This window comes from Triticum dicoccoides, chromosome 3B, assembly GCF_002162155.2.
Source record: "Triticum dicoccoides isolate Atlit2015 ecotype Zavitan chromosome 3B, WEW_v2.0, whole genome shotgun sequence".
Classification (NCBI taxonomy): Eukaryota; Viridiplantae; Streptophyta; class Magnoliopsida; order Poales; family Poaceae; genus Triticum; species Triticum dicoccoides.
In genome coordinates, this window is record NC_041385.1 from 436094588 (window position 1) to 436108300 (window position 13713).

Below are 13713 nucleotides of genomic sequence, written 5' to 3' on the forward strand. Positions count from 1 at the left end.
TAGTACAGGCGAAGGCTAGCAATTAAGATTGAGAAGCGGCCAGCTAGAGAGCAACAACGATCATAACCATGTATTATGCATAAGTAACATTGGACACTAGCATGAGTAGGATATGAACACCATGAACATAAATATCATATGGGCTATGTTGGTTTTGATTTAACTACATGCATGGACATGTGCCAAGTCAAGCCACTCGAACATTCAGAGAAGGATACCATATCATCATACTACATCATAATCATTTTAACGCTATGTTGATATCAAAGATAAATCATTATCAACTCCCAGCTACTTATGCATGGCATGAGAAACTATAATCTCTAATTGTCATTGCAAACATGTTTAATCATAATGGGTCGAATCATGGATACTAGGTTAAACATGTTTACAAAAACAGAACAAGTCGAGTTCATACCAGTTTCTCCCTGCCACGGCCAGTTCATCGGATGTTGTCATTATTGCCTTTCATTTGCACGACCGAACGATATGAAAATAATAATAGTGCAATAGTGCCATGGACTAAGCTGGAATCTGCAAGATATTTTATTCGACCGGCGAAGACAGGGTAAAATGTGCTCTTATTAGTTCAACAATTATTCATATGAGAGCCACTCAATATTTTCATCGTGGTCTTCTCCTTGGTAAGACTCAAATAAAAAGAAAATAAGTTTAGAGAAACACACTGAAATATTTTTGGAGTTTTTGGTTTTCTAGAATGGGCAAATAAAAGGGAAAAGCAAAAACGAGAAAAACTATTTACACGGGAAAGCTCCCAACAAGCAAAAGAAGAACAAGGAAGTCTTTTTGGATTTTCTTTTTAATTCTATTACTAAGCATGCATAGAAAGTAAATTGCTACAACTATTTTTTTGTTTTTCTAAAGTTTTTTAAACACACAATAAGAAATCAAGAAAATAAATCTAAGCATGGAGGATACAATGAAAAGGTGTGAACACCAACAAATGAAGTATGTGGACATGAATGTAAGGTTGGTGGAAACACGTACTCCCCCAAGCTTAGGCTTTTGGCCTAACTTGGTAGTCGATCAGTAGCCTGGAGGGTAGTAGGGGTGCTGAGGAGTGGGCATCCACTCATCCCACTGTTGAGATCCTCCTGTGTTGCCTCCGCAGCAGCCTGAGTGTTCCGGTAGGCGATGATGTGTGTAGGCATAATCCTACATCCGCCCCTGGCAATAGGATCAAACAAAGCAGGAGCAGGCAATGGAATAATATCACAAGTCCTTACACTAAAAACCAGGTTATACGGAATAGGGATGTTAGGAGATCTGTCATCAGTAAAAAGGGTGGGGATCCATGGCTGCACGATCAAGGTAAATTGTGGTCAGAGGGTAATCATGAGGGCGTATCTCAACCTCGAATGAGCCGCCAAATGAGTAGCATAAATCCCACCCTGTATTTTGCCCTGAGATTTAGTAAGATGGAGGCGAGGAGCCACAATAGCTCCCAAGCTATAAGTGTTGTCACCCTCTAATGCATGACGTAAAACAAAAAGGTCTGGTGAACTAAGTGCACCCACCTTCTCCCTAACCAGCAAGAATTTTGCAATGAAAAGTGCAAAGTAACGAACAAGAGGAAAATGTAATCCAATGGCAGTGATGGCTGACACTCCTCTCTCGTCACCCACCGTCAAAGTGCGGTAAAAGACCCCAAACTCGGCCGGCCTAGTCTCAGCCAAGTTCCCATCAGAAGGGATCATGCATATGTTACAAAATTCAGCAAGTGGTATCTGATGGTTTTCAGCATATAAATCAAAGCTCACTTCAGGAGGATTATTCCTAGGCAGGAAAGTAAAACTTTGAACAAAGACATTTGTGAGGATTTGGTGCTGGTCACACTCATCTGTGATGAAGTCAGTGAGGCCGGCATTAGCAATATATTGCATGAACTCCTCAAAAATTCCAGTCTCTTGTAGGAACGGGGTGTGCGTCCATTCACATGGTCGTACTTATGCCAACCTCCGAGGGTGGAGATCACTGTCAGAAGACTCCCCAATAACACCCTTGGAGTTCTTCCTCGAGCCAAACTTCCTAAAGATATTCATGTTCGTGTACAATTTTCTGAAAAATAAAAATTTTGAGGTGACAAAAATTTGTCAACAAAACTTTACAAAATTGATAGCAACTATTCCTAGGGGTACATAGAGGCCATAGCAAGCATTCAAACTACTTAGAACACTAAGAATTCAACATGCAAGCTCATCTACAACAGCATCAAGAGTAGCTAATTATTCAAAGTATAAACCACTAAAACAAAAACTAATTGGACAAATGGTGGAGTCACATACCAAGCAACAATCCCCCGAAACAGTTTTGGAAATGGAGCTTCAAGCTAAGAGATCGAAATCCGCGGGTTTGAGCTCAAGAACACAGGAGAGAGAGCAATGGGGATTTTTCTGGAGGTAAGTGATGATGTGGACTAAGAGATAAGTGAGGGGGCCCACGTGGGGACCACAACCCACTAGGGCGCGCCTGGGGGTCCTGGCATGCCCAGGTGGGTTGTGCCTACCTGGTGCACCTCCCTCTGGTATTATTTGCACCTAAAATTCATAAATATTCAGAAAAAACGTATCAGGTTTTCAGAGCATTCTGAGAACTTTTATTTTTGGGTCTTTTTTATTGCACGGGAAATTCAGAAAATAGACAAAACATGGCATTTTATTTTATTTAACTAGTAAAATAGAAACAAAAAGGTAGGGGTAGAAGCTAGTGCTTACTAAATTCATCAACTTCATACCGCTCAAAAATGATTCATCAATAAGGTTGATCAGGTCTTATTAACAACCACTTTCAATTAGCATGAAACCTAAAAACTTTCGTAAATCACTAAGTTACCTCAATGGGGATATGCATTTCTCCAACAATAAGCATTTCATATTACTTTTTGACAGTAGGTGGAGGTATTTGAAAACTTCCAGTAGTGATTGTCGGAGATTTTTCAATAACATTAATACCATTCACTTGGAATTGTTTCTTCGGAAAGTGCACCGTATGCTCATTACTATTAATATGAAAAGTGAACTTGCTTTTATTGCAATCAATAATAGCCCCTGCAGTATTCAAGAAGGGTCTACCAAGGATAATCGACATGTTGTCGTCCTCGGGCATCTCAAGTATAAAAAAGTCAGTCAAAATAGTAACATTAGCAACAACAATGGGCACATCCTCACAGATACCGATAGGTATGGCAGTTGGTTTGTCAACCATTTGCAAAGATATTTCAGTAGGTGTGAGTTTATTCAATTGAAGTCTTTTATATAAAGCGAAAGGCATAACACTAACACTAGCTCTGTCGTGGAATTGTCACGGCAGATGTCCTTAGTGTGAGGACTTGGTCGTGAGGCCAACGCATCTATGCGGTATCTTGAGAGAGGTTGGACGGAATCGAGAGACGCAACATAAGACAAGGATTTAGACAGCTTTGGGCCCGGGAAACATCTTCCGATAATAACCCTACATGCTGTTTGTGGCTAGGTCTCATTATGATCATGAGGGAGTCGCCGGTAAGCCGGCTCTTTGTGGCTAGCCCTAGAGATTGTTTCTTCTTGCTTGTCACTCTTGGGGTGCCCTGCCCCTCCTTATATAAGTTGAAGGGGCAGGTTACATGTGGAGTCCTATTAGGATTAGGACTAGTCCATTACAAATGGAGTCCTAGTCTTGCTTCCTTTGTAAGGGAATATTCCTTGTGCTTTCCTCTTAAGCCGGCCCACCATAACATGAGCTGGCCTTCTGGGCCTTGGGCCTAGTCTTCTATCTGACCTGCTGTCAAGGCCATCCGTGAGTCGCCAGCCTCGTGAGTCGTCAGACCAGTGAGTCGCCAAGTGTCAGTCGGGTCTCTAGTGAGCCGTCAAGTCTGGCCGGGTCATATTTCTGGCCGGGTCATACCGCAGGGTATATCCCCAACATTAGCCCTCAATTTAATTTGGATTTATCCATGTTAAACTGATCCTGCAACATAAACACAAGAACAAATTTGATAGGTTGTGCTCCGGGTTAAATATTCTTGTGAACCGGCACCTGATCATCCTTAAGTCCTTGTCATTTCCTCCTGGATGCGTATTCATGATCTCATAGCAAATCTACTTTAGCAGATGTGTTCAAACATTACCAATGCAAAAAATCTGAGCACTTCTTCTGAAAAAATCCGGGTCAATTGCCAGCTTCATAATCAATTTGCTGACATTGGTTTCTTGTAGAGAAATATTATAAGAAATAATCCATTTGAGTCGGCCTTCAATGCTCTGACTTGACAAAAATATTGGTCTTGAAATATTCAACTGATATTCAGCCGGCTTAAAGATGTAGATCTTGCCGATTTATGATTGCCAAAATTGCCGGGTTATAAATAAATGATGCCGGGTCATGATTGTTGCAGATACCGGGTTAATCTGGTCTGCTCCAAACTGAGAATTTGAAGAATTTTTCTCCCTTATATGCATATCACCTGTAGCCCCCAAGTGTCGGGTTGTCATGCTTGCAACAACCTGAGACTTGTAATTGCCTTATGCTCATAAAAACTTCAACCAGTGTAGCCCTCAAGGGCCGGGTCATTATGTACTATTGAGTAGGGACTTTGTAGATATGATTATGTAAACTTGAGCAGCAACCTATAACCCCCAAGGACCGGCTCAGCAAGATAATACTGAGCTGGGGCTTTATATATACTTCATTAAAAATAACATCATATGATGCAGCCTTCACTGTGGGGCTTGAACCCACGTCCACAAGGTTAAGAGCCTTATGCTTTACCAACTGAGCAATGGACCCTTCAATATTATGGAATTAACTTGTGTACCTTGAATTTTTAACAGGAGCAATTGGTAGCCCCCAAGGGCCGGCTCATTACGATGTGATGAGTCGGGTCTTCAACAAGGTGAGCAAAATGACTTTGCATTAGCCCCCAAGTGCCATTGTGCATGCTGGCAGTGACATGGGACTTGCATATTTGATGTAATCTCAATCTGAATAATGTAGCCATTGTAAAAATAAATCATGTCCATTGATAAAATAATAACCATTGCGCTGAAGCGACTTTGAAGACCTTCATCATAATATTGGCTATTGGTAACCATAAAAATCCAGCCATGTTGGCTATTCAAGATTTGAATAATATAATCCGGTATGAAAACCTCAATCATTCAATATCATTATGAAAATCCAGCCAAGTTTTGGCTATTAGAAATTTGAATACCTTATCGGTTGACAAGTAGATCCGAAGTTCAAATACTCGGCGGCTCTTGGCCGATGGCGACTTAATGCACATTTATTGTAAGCCAAAATTTCATAACCCGGTGGCTTATAGCCTTTGATAAAATCAAGAATTGATAACCCTTTTGAGACACCAATTTCAATCTTTGATGATGGGCTTGAACTTAATCATTTATGTAAGTCATAACTCTATAAATCCTGCACATAGTTTAAGCAACATATGCCCTAGCGACTTAACATCAAAAGCCAGGGCGAGTAACCACCCAAATGTAGTCTTATCCTGCACACAGAAATATATCACAAGAAACCTTGGCGGTTTACTGCACGATGGGTCATAATATCTCACATATAACCACTGATATGTAAAAAGGAGTCACAGATAAGCCTGTTATGAATCATAACTTTGAAACATAACTATAATAATAATATCATACCTGTGATATTGAATTTGCACTGCCGGTTTATGTGACCTAAACAGTAAGGGTGATAACCCAATCCTTAGAAGCCACTCACTTCCAAATGTATGATGTTTGTCGTATGTTGGCGACTTATCGTCCAAAACCAAGCCGGGTTAAATTTAAACCACACTTATACTTAGATCTGAAAAAAAAGTCTCAAGACAAAATCAAAGATTGTTTTCAAAAATCTTAAGCCAAAAAGAAAGAAAAATTGAGGCTTTTGATTCGAATACGATCAGTCAAGCGCTCCAAAGGGGTTAAGCTAGGATTCGAATACGATCATGTAGCCCCCAGTGGCTTTGGCATTGCTCCGATCAAGAGGGTACCGACAACTATGTTCTCTTTGGTTTGAATACGACCTATGTTTGAACATGAAGCCCCCAAATGACCTTGAGAGTTTTTTAATGACTCTGATTCGAATACGTTCAAAGTCGGACCCAAAAGGGGTTAAGATATGATTCGAATACGATCAAGAAGCCCCCTAGTGAGTTTGGCATTGCGCCGATCAAGAGGGTACCGACAACTATGTTCTCTTTGGTTCGAATACGACCTATGTTTGAACAGGAAGCCCCCTAGTGACCTTGAGACTTTTTTAACGACTCTGATTCGAATACGATCAAAGTCGGACCAAAAGTGGTTAAGCTAGATTCGAATACGATCAGCCCCCAATGGTCATTGAAGAAGGGTACCTATGTTTGAGTTGTGCTTTGCAATAGACTCTCTTTGGCCCCTTTAATTTTTCCTGAGAACTCAAGCTTTGCGAGAGATAAATTCTTCCTGAGCTGGAATTTTTCCTGACGGCCTTTAAACTGGCAACATTTACTGAGCCATGTCCATGTAGCCCCCGAGTCTTTAAGACGACCCAAGGAGTTGGCTTAAGATTCTACATAGTTGACCATGATATAGACCGGTTTGAGTCCTGCATGGGAGAACTTGCAAGCCAAAGTAATTGCTCTTTTATGTAATATAAAATATTCTGGATGTATTTCACCTGATATGTTAGGCTAGTGATTATCCACCACAGAGTTGATGATCACCATGGTGAAGCTGAAATCAATCACGGGTGAGCCGGCCGCGGGAGCAGACGGATGAGCTGGCCCCGGCCTTGTAAGTCGTGTGAACGGGCAAGTCAATCGTAGGCGCGGTAAAGCGCGCGGATGGGTGAGTCAACCATAGGCGCGATAAGCCACGTGGATGGGCGAGTCAGCCGCGTCATGTTGATGTAGCAGGGGCGGCGACTTTCACACGGCGTGTTAATGTAGACCGGACCGCGGGAGCGGTGGCGGGCGCGTGTCCATTGGTGAGGGAGTCGTCCACAACGTTTAAACTGGTGCAAACCTCATGTCAATGGTATGACGTCACTTTTGTAGTGGATCTTGTCCTGCATAAAATATATTGAAAGACAGAGTAATTGTTCTCAAAAAAATAATATGTGCTAAAAATACTAAGAACAAATAGCACCTAATTTATTTTCCGATGAACACGGATACCAGTACTGGATGTATTCCGGTGCGGCCTATATAAACAAGACCAACAGACAGCCTCTGTATCAAGCATGTTGATGATTTCCTGATGTTTTTGTCGAAAACCTTCTGCCGTAAAGCTGCAGCAACGATGATAGAGGCGGCGGTTTAAGCACGGCACCGGGTGGCTCAGGAGAGACCCTCCAAGTTATGTTACTCAGCCATCCCTTCTTTCTTTTCTTTTTCCTCCTTTAGGTGCATGTGCTCAAAATCAATCAGCCCTCGCTTTTGTGCAAACACTAGTGGTGCTTGAGATTTCACGTGGACCAGTCCTCAGCTAGCATTATTGAGCACTAGTAAACTGCTCCAAATCCGTGTGAGTATCCGGTTTTGAGCGACTGTGCGCTTTGCAACAACTCTGACTGTTTAAACGTTGGATGATGCATAGTTTTCTCAGATCCTTAGATGATGAATTAACAGAATCAGTAGGTGGTTCAGCTGCGGGGGCGGAGGATGAGCTCACTGCGGCGATTCAGGCAGACTGCGTCTCGTGGCTGGGACGAAGGTGAGAACGGGTTGACTCGGCCATGGCTGAAGCAAAGCACACCGGTGACTCGACGAACGACCGTAGTGGCTCAGCAACGCGGCCGGTGAGCCGGCGAGCATTTTGAACATGGAAGCGGCAGCCAGCCAGCGGGGGTGGCTCGGGGCAGTGGAAACGGCGGATTAGAGGCAAGGGTTGCGTCAGGCGGCTCCTTGGCAGCACAGGGCCGGCGGCCAGTGAGGCGGGTCAACGTGCAACAGTGGCGGCACCCACGGGTCGACGACGGTGGCAGGTCGCTTGGCGCGGGGTCAATGGAGGCAGAGGTGACCCAGCGCTATGGCGGCTCAACGCATGGCATCGGCGATGGCAGGGCCCAGGCCGGCTTACGGCTAAGGTGAGAGCGCCCACGACAAGGGCAACTTGACGGTGCAGTCGTGGCAGAGACCGGCAGCACGCCGCAGCGGAAGTAGCTCGACAAGACCGGCGGCTTAAGGTGCACCAGAGGAGGAGCGGTAGGCCGGCTTAGGAGTGACAAGGAGATGAGCCATTGGCGGCCCTCGGACGGCAGCGGCTTAACTCAGAGACGCGAACCGGCAGCAGAGGTGTGTCGGTGAAGGGCCACCACGGTGGTGGCTCGAGTCCGGCTGTTGACGAGGTGAGGCCGGCTAGACGCAGCCCGGCGGAGCCGGCGCAAGGCGACTTGAGAGGCGCCGACGGCGACTGTAGTAGAGGCACAATAGCCAGGCGTGACCCGGTGGCGAACGGCGGGTTGCAGGGATACATCTGCGATAGAGGCTCAGAGTGGAGGCTCAGGGAGGAAACCACGGCGGCTCATCGCGGTGAATCCGGGTCGTGGCAGAAGGCAAACCGGGTCAAAACAGGGTCACGTGGGGATGGCTCATCAGAGGCGACCCGGCGCGGGGACAACTCGATGGAGGTGGCCCGGCGCGGCCTCAGGGGAGAAGGTGAGGCTGCCCAGCGACTCGTGGAGGCAGGTCACAGCGTCAGGGACAGAGGTGACACGAAGGCGGCCACAGTAGAGAAAGATGGCGGGTGTGACGGCTCAGTGGCGCACCGACAGGAGCGGCTCGGTTCACGGGCGCCCCTTGGACGGGACGGCCCGCCGGCGGGCTGCTTCATGAACGGCCGGAGGCGAGTCTTGTGAGAGAGCCCCGACGAAGGCGGCTCACAGGCGCGGACACTATAGGAAGAAGATCAAGGCCTCGACCCAACAACGGCTGGCGGAGACAGGAGTGGTCCGGCCCACTCGAGGCGAGGTAGAGTCATTACAGGGGCAGCCCGGTGGCGGCTTGCGTAGAGTGAGGCAGGGGTGCAGGTGCGAACCGGCGGGCGCTCAAAGTGTAAGCCAACCAGAGCAGGCGCGGGAGTTGGAGATGTTGGGGAACGTTGCAGAAAATTAAAAAAATTTCCTACGGTTTCACCAAGATCCATCTATGAGTTCATCTAAGCAACGAGTCAAGGGAGTGAGTTTGCATCTACATACCACTTGTAGATCACGCGCGGAAGCGTTCGAGGGAACGGTGATGATGGAGTCGTACTCAACGTGATTCAGATCACCGATGACCAAGTGCCGAACGGACAGCACCTCCGCGTTCAACACACGTATGGAACGGACAATGTCTCCTCTGTCTTGATCCAGCAAGGAGGAAGGAGAGGTTGAGGAAGACAGCTCCAACGGCAGCACGACGGCGTGGTGTTGGAATCTGGGCCCGCCATCGCTTCTTCATAGTTCGAAGGTTCACCGTTGTCTAACAACATGATTTCCAGGACAGGGTTGCCGTACCACTCTGGTGCGGAACGTGTCCTTGTGGACCTACGAAGTTCAGTAGCAACTTGATCCGAAGTACCTTGATCATCATCATTATTTTCCTCTCCAGTTGGTGTAGGCATCACAAGAATGTCTTCCTAAGCTGCACTACTATCCCGTTCAAGAGGTAGTACTTCATCGAGTTCTACTTTCCTCCCACTTACTTCTTTCGAGAGAAACTCCTTTTCCAGAAAGGATCCGTTCTTGGCAACAAAGATCTTGCCCTCGGATCTTAAGTAGAAGGTATACCCAATGGTTTCTTTAGGGTATCCTATGAAGACGCATTTTTCCGACTTGGGTTCGAGCTTTTCAGGTTGAAGTTTCTTGACATAAGCATCGCATCCCCAAACTTTTAGAAACGACAGCTTAGGTTTCTTCCCAAACCATAATTCATACGGTGTCATCTCAACGGATTTAGACGGTGCCCTATTTAAAGTGAATGTAGCTGTCTCTAGAGTGTATCCCCAAAATGATAGCGGTAAATCGGTAAGAGACATCATAGATCGCACCATATCCAATAGAGTGCGATTACGACGTTCAGACACACCATTACGCTGAGGTGTTCCAGGCGGCGTGAGTTGTGTAACGATTCCACATTTTCTTAAGTGTGTACCAAATTCGTGACTTAAATATTCTCCTCCACGATCCGATCGTAAGAACTTTATCTTTCGGTCACGTTGATTCTCTACTTCATTCTGAAATTCCTTGAACTTTTCAAAGGTCTCAGACTTGTGTTTCATCAGGTAGACATACCCATATCTACTCAGGTCATCAGTGAGAGTGAGAACATAACGATATCCTCCGCGAGCCTCAACACTCATTGGACCGCACACATCGGTATGTACGATTTCCAATAAGTTGGTTGCTCGCTCCATTGTTCCGGAGAACGGGGTCTTGGTCATTTTGCCCATGAGGCATGGTTCGCATGTGTCAAATGATTCATAATCGAGAGACTCTAAAAGTCCATCAGCATGGAGCTTCTTCATGCGCTTGACACCAATGTGACCAAGGCGGCAGTGCCACAAGTATGTGGGACTATCGTTATCAACTTTACATCTTTTGGTATTCACGCTATGAATATGTGTAACATTACGTTCGAGATTCATTAAGAATAAACCATTGACCATCGGGGCATGACCATAAAACATATCTCTCATATAAATAGAACAACCATTATTCTCGGATTTAAATGAGTAGCCATCTCGTATTAAACGAGATCCAGATACAATGTTCATGCTCAAACTTGGCACTAAATAAAAATTATTGAGGTTTAAAACTAATCCCGTAGGTAAATGTAGAGGTAGCGTGCCGATGGCAATCACATCGACCTTGGAACCATTCCCGACGCGCATCGTCACCTCGTCCTTGGCCAGTCTCTGCTTATTCCACAGCTCCTGCTGTGAGTTACAAATGTGAGCAACGACACCGGTATCAAATACCCAGGAGTTACTACGAGTACTGGTAAGGTACACATCAATTACATGTATATCAAATATACCTTTAGTGTTGCCGGCCTTCTTGTCTGCTAAGTATTTGGGGCAGTTCCGCTTCCAGTGACCCTTCCCCTTGCAATAAAAGCACTCAGTTTCAGGCTTGGGTCCATTCTTTGACTTCTTCCCGGCAACTGGCTTACCGGGCGCGGCAACATCTTTGCCGTCCTTCTTGAAGTTCTTCTTACCCTTGCCCTTCTTGAACTTAGTGGTCTTATTGACCATCAATACTTGATGTTCTTTCTTGATTTCAACCTCTACTGACTTCAGCATTGAAAATACTTCAGGAATGGTCTTCACCATCCCCTGAATATTGTAGTTCATTACAAAGCTCTTGTAGCTTGGTGGGAGCGACTGAAGGATTCTGTCAATGACCGCCTCATCCGGGAGGTTAATGTCCAGCTGGGACAGGCGGTTGTGCAACCCAGACATTTTGAGTATATGCTCACTGACAGAACTATTTTCCTCCATCTTACAACTATAGAACTTGTCGGAGACTTCATATCTCTCGGCCCGGGCATGAGCTTGGAAAACTAGTTTCAGCTCCTCGAACATCTCATATGCTCCGTGTTGCTCAAAACGCTTTTGGAGCCCCGGTTCTAAGCTGTAAAGCATGCCGCACTGAATGAGGGAGTAATCATCAGCACGAGACTGCCAAGCATTCATAATGTCTTGGTTCTCTGGGACGGGTGCATCACCTAGCGGTCCTTCTAGGACATATTGTTTCCTGGCAGCTATGAGGATGATCCTCAGGTTCCGGACCCAGTCCATATAGTTGCTGCCATCATCTTTCAGCTTGGTTTTCTCTAGGAACGCGTTGAAGTTCATGTTGACATGAGCGTTGGCCATTTGATCTACAAGACATATTTGCAAAGGTTTTAGAATAAGTTCATGATAATTAAGTTCATCTAATCAAATTATTATATGAACTCCCACTCAGATTAGACATCCCTCTAGTCATCTAAGTGTTGCACGATCCGAGTCGACTAGGCCGTGTCCGATCATCACGTGAGACGGACTAGTCATCATCGGTGAACATCTCCATGTCGATCGTATCTTCCATACGACTCGTGTTCGACCTTTCGGTCTCCCTGTTCTGAGGCCATGTCTGTACATGCTAGGCTCGTCAAGTTAACCCTAAGTGTTTTGCATGTGTAAAACTGTCTTGCACCCGCTGTATGTGAACGTAAGGATCTATCACACCCGATCATCACGTGGTGCTTCGAAACAACGAACTTTAGCAATGGTGCACAGTTAGGGGAGAACACTTCTTGAAATTGTTGCAAGGGATCATCTTATTTACTACCGTCGCTCTAAGTAAACAAGATGCATAAACATAATAAACATCACATGCAATTATATAGTAGTGACATGATATGGCCAATATCATATAGCTCCTTTGATCTCCATCTTCGGGGATCCATGATCATCTTCGTCACCGGCATGACACCATGATCTCCATCATTGTGTCTTCATAAAGTTGTCACGCCAACGACTACTTCTACTTCTATGGCTAACACGTTTAGCAATAAAGTAAAGTAATTTACATGGCGTTCTTCAATGACACGCAGGTCATACAAAAAATAAAGACAACTCCTATGGCTCCTGCTGGTTGTCATACTCATCGACATGCAAGTTGTGATTCCTATTACAAGAACATGATCTCATACATCACAATATATCATTCATCATTCATCACAACTTCTGGCCATATCACATCACATGACAATTGCTGCAAAAACAAGTTAGACGTCCTCTAATAGTTGTTGCATCTTTTACGTGGCTGCAATTGGGTTCTAGCAAGAATGTTTTCTTACCTACGAATAACCACAACGTGATTTTGTCAACTTCTATTTACCCTTCATAAGGACCCTTTTCATCGAATCCGCTCCAACTAAAGTGGGAGAGACAGACACCCGCCAGCCACCTTATGCAACTAGTGCATGTCAGTCGGTGGAACCGGTCTCACGTAAGCGTACGTGTAAGGTTGGTCCGGGCCGCTTCATCCCACAATACCACTGAAGCAAGATAAGACTAGTAGCGGCAAGCAAGTTGACAAGATCTACACCCACAACAAAATTGTGTTCTACTCGTGCAATAGAGAACTACGCATAAACCTAGCTCATGATGCCACTGTTGGGGAACGTTGCAGAAAATTAAAAAAATTTCCTACGGTTTCACCAAGATCCATCTATGAGTTCATCTAAGCAACGAGTCAAGGGAGTGAGTTTGCATCTACATACCACTTGTAGATCGCGTGCGGAAGCGTTCGAGGGAACGGTGATGATGGAGTCGTACTCAATGTGATTCAGATCACCGATGACCAAGTGACGAACGGACAGCACCTCCCCGTTCAACACACGTACAGAACGGACGATGTCTCCTCCGTCTTGATCCAACAAGGAGGAAGGAGAGGTTGAGGAAGACAGCTCCAACGGTAGCACGACGGCATGGTGTTGGTGGAGAAGCAGCACTCCAGCAGGGCTTCGCCAAGCTCGTGACGGAGGAGGAGAGGTGTTGGGGAGGGGAGGGGCTGCGCCTTGGGTTGTGTGTTGTAGCCCTCTCCTCACCCCTCTATTTATAGGGGAAGGGGCAAGGGGGGGGCGGCCCCTCTAGATGGGATCAAGAGGGGGGGCGGCGGCCAGGGAGGGGGAACTTGCCGCCCAAGCAATGGGGGCGCCCCCTTCTAGGGTTCCCCCCAAAC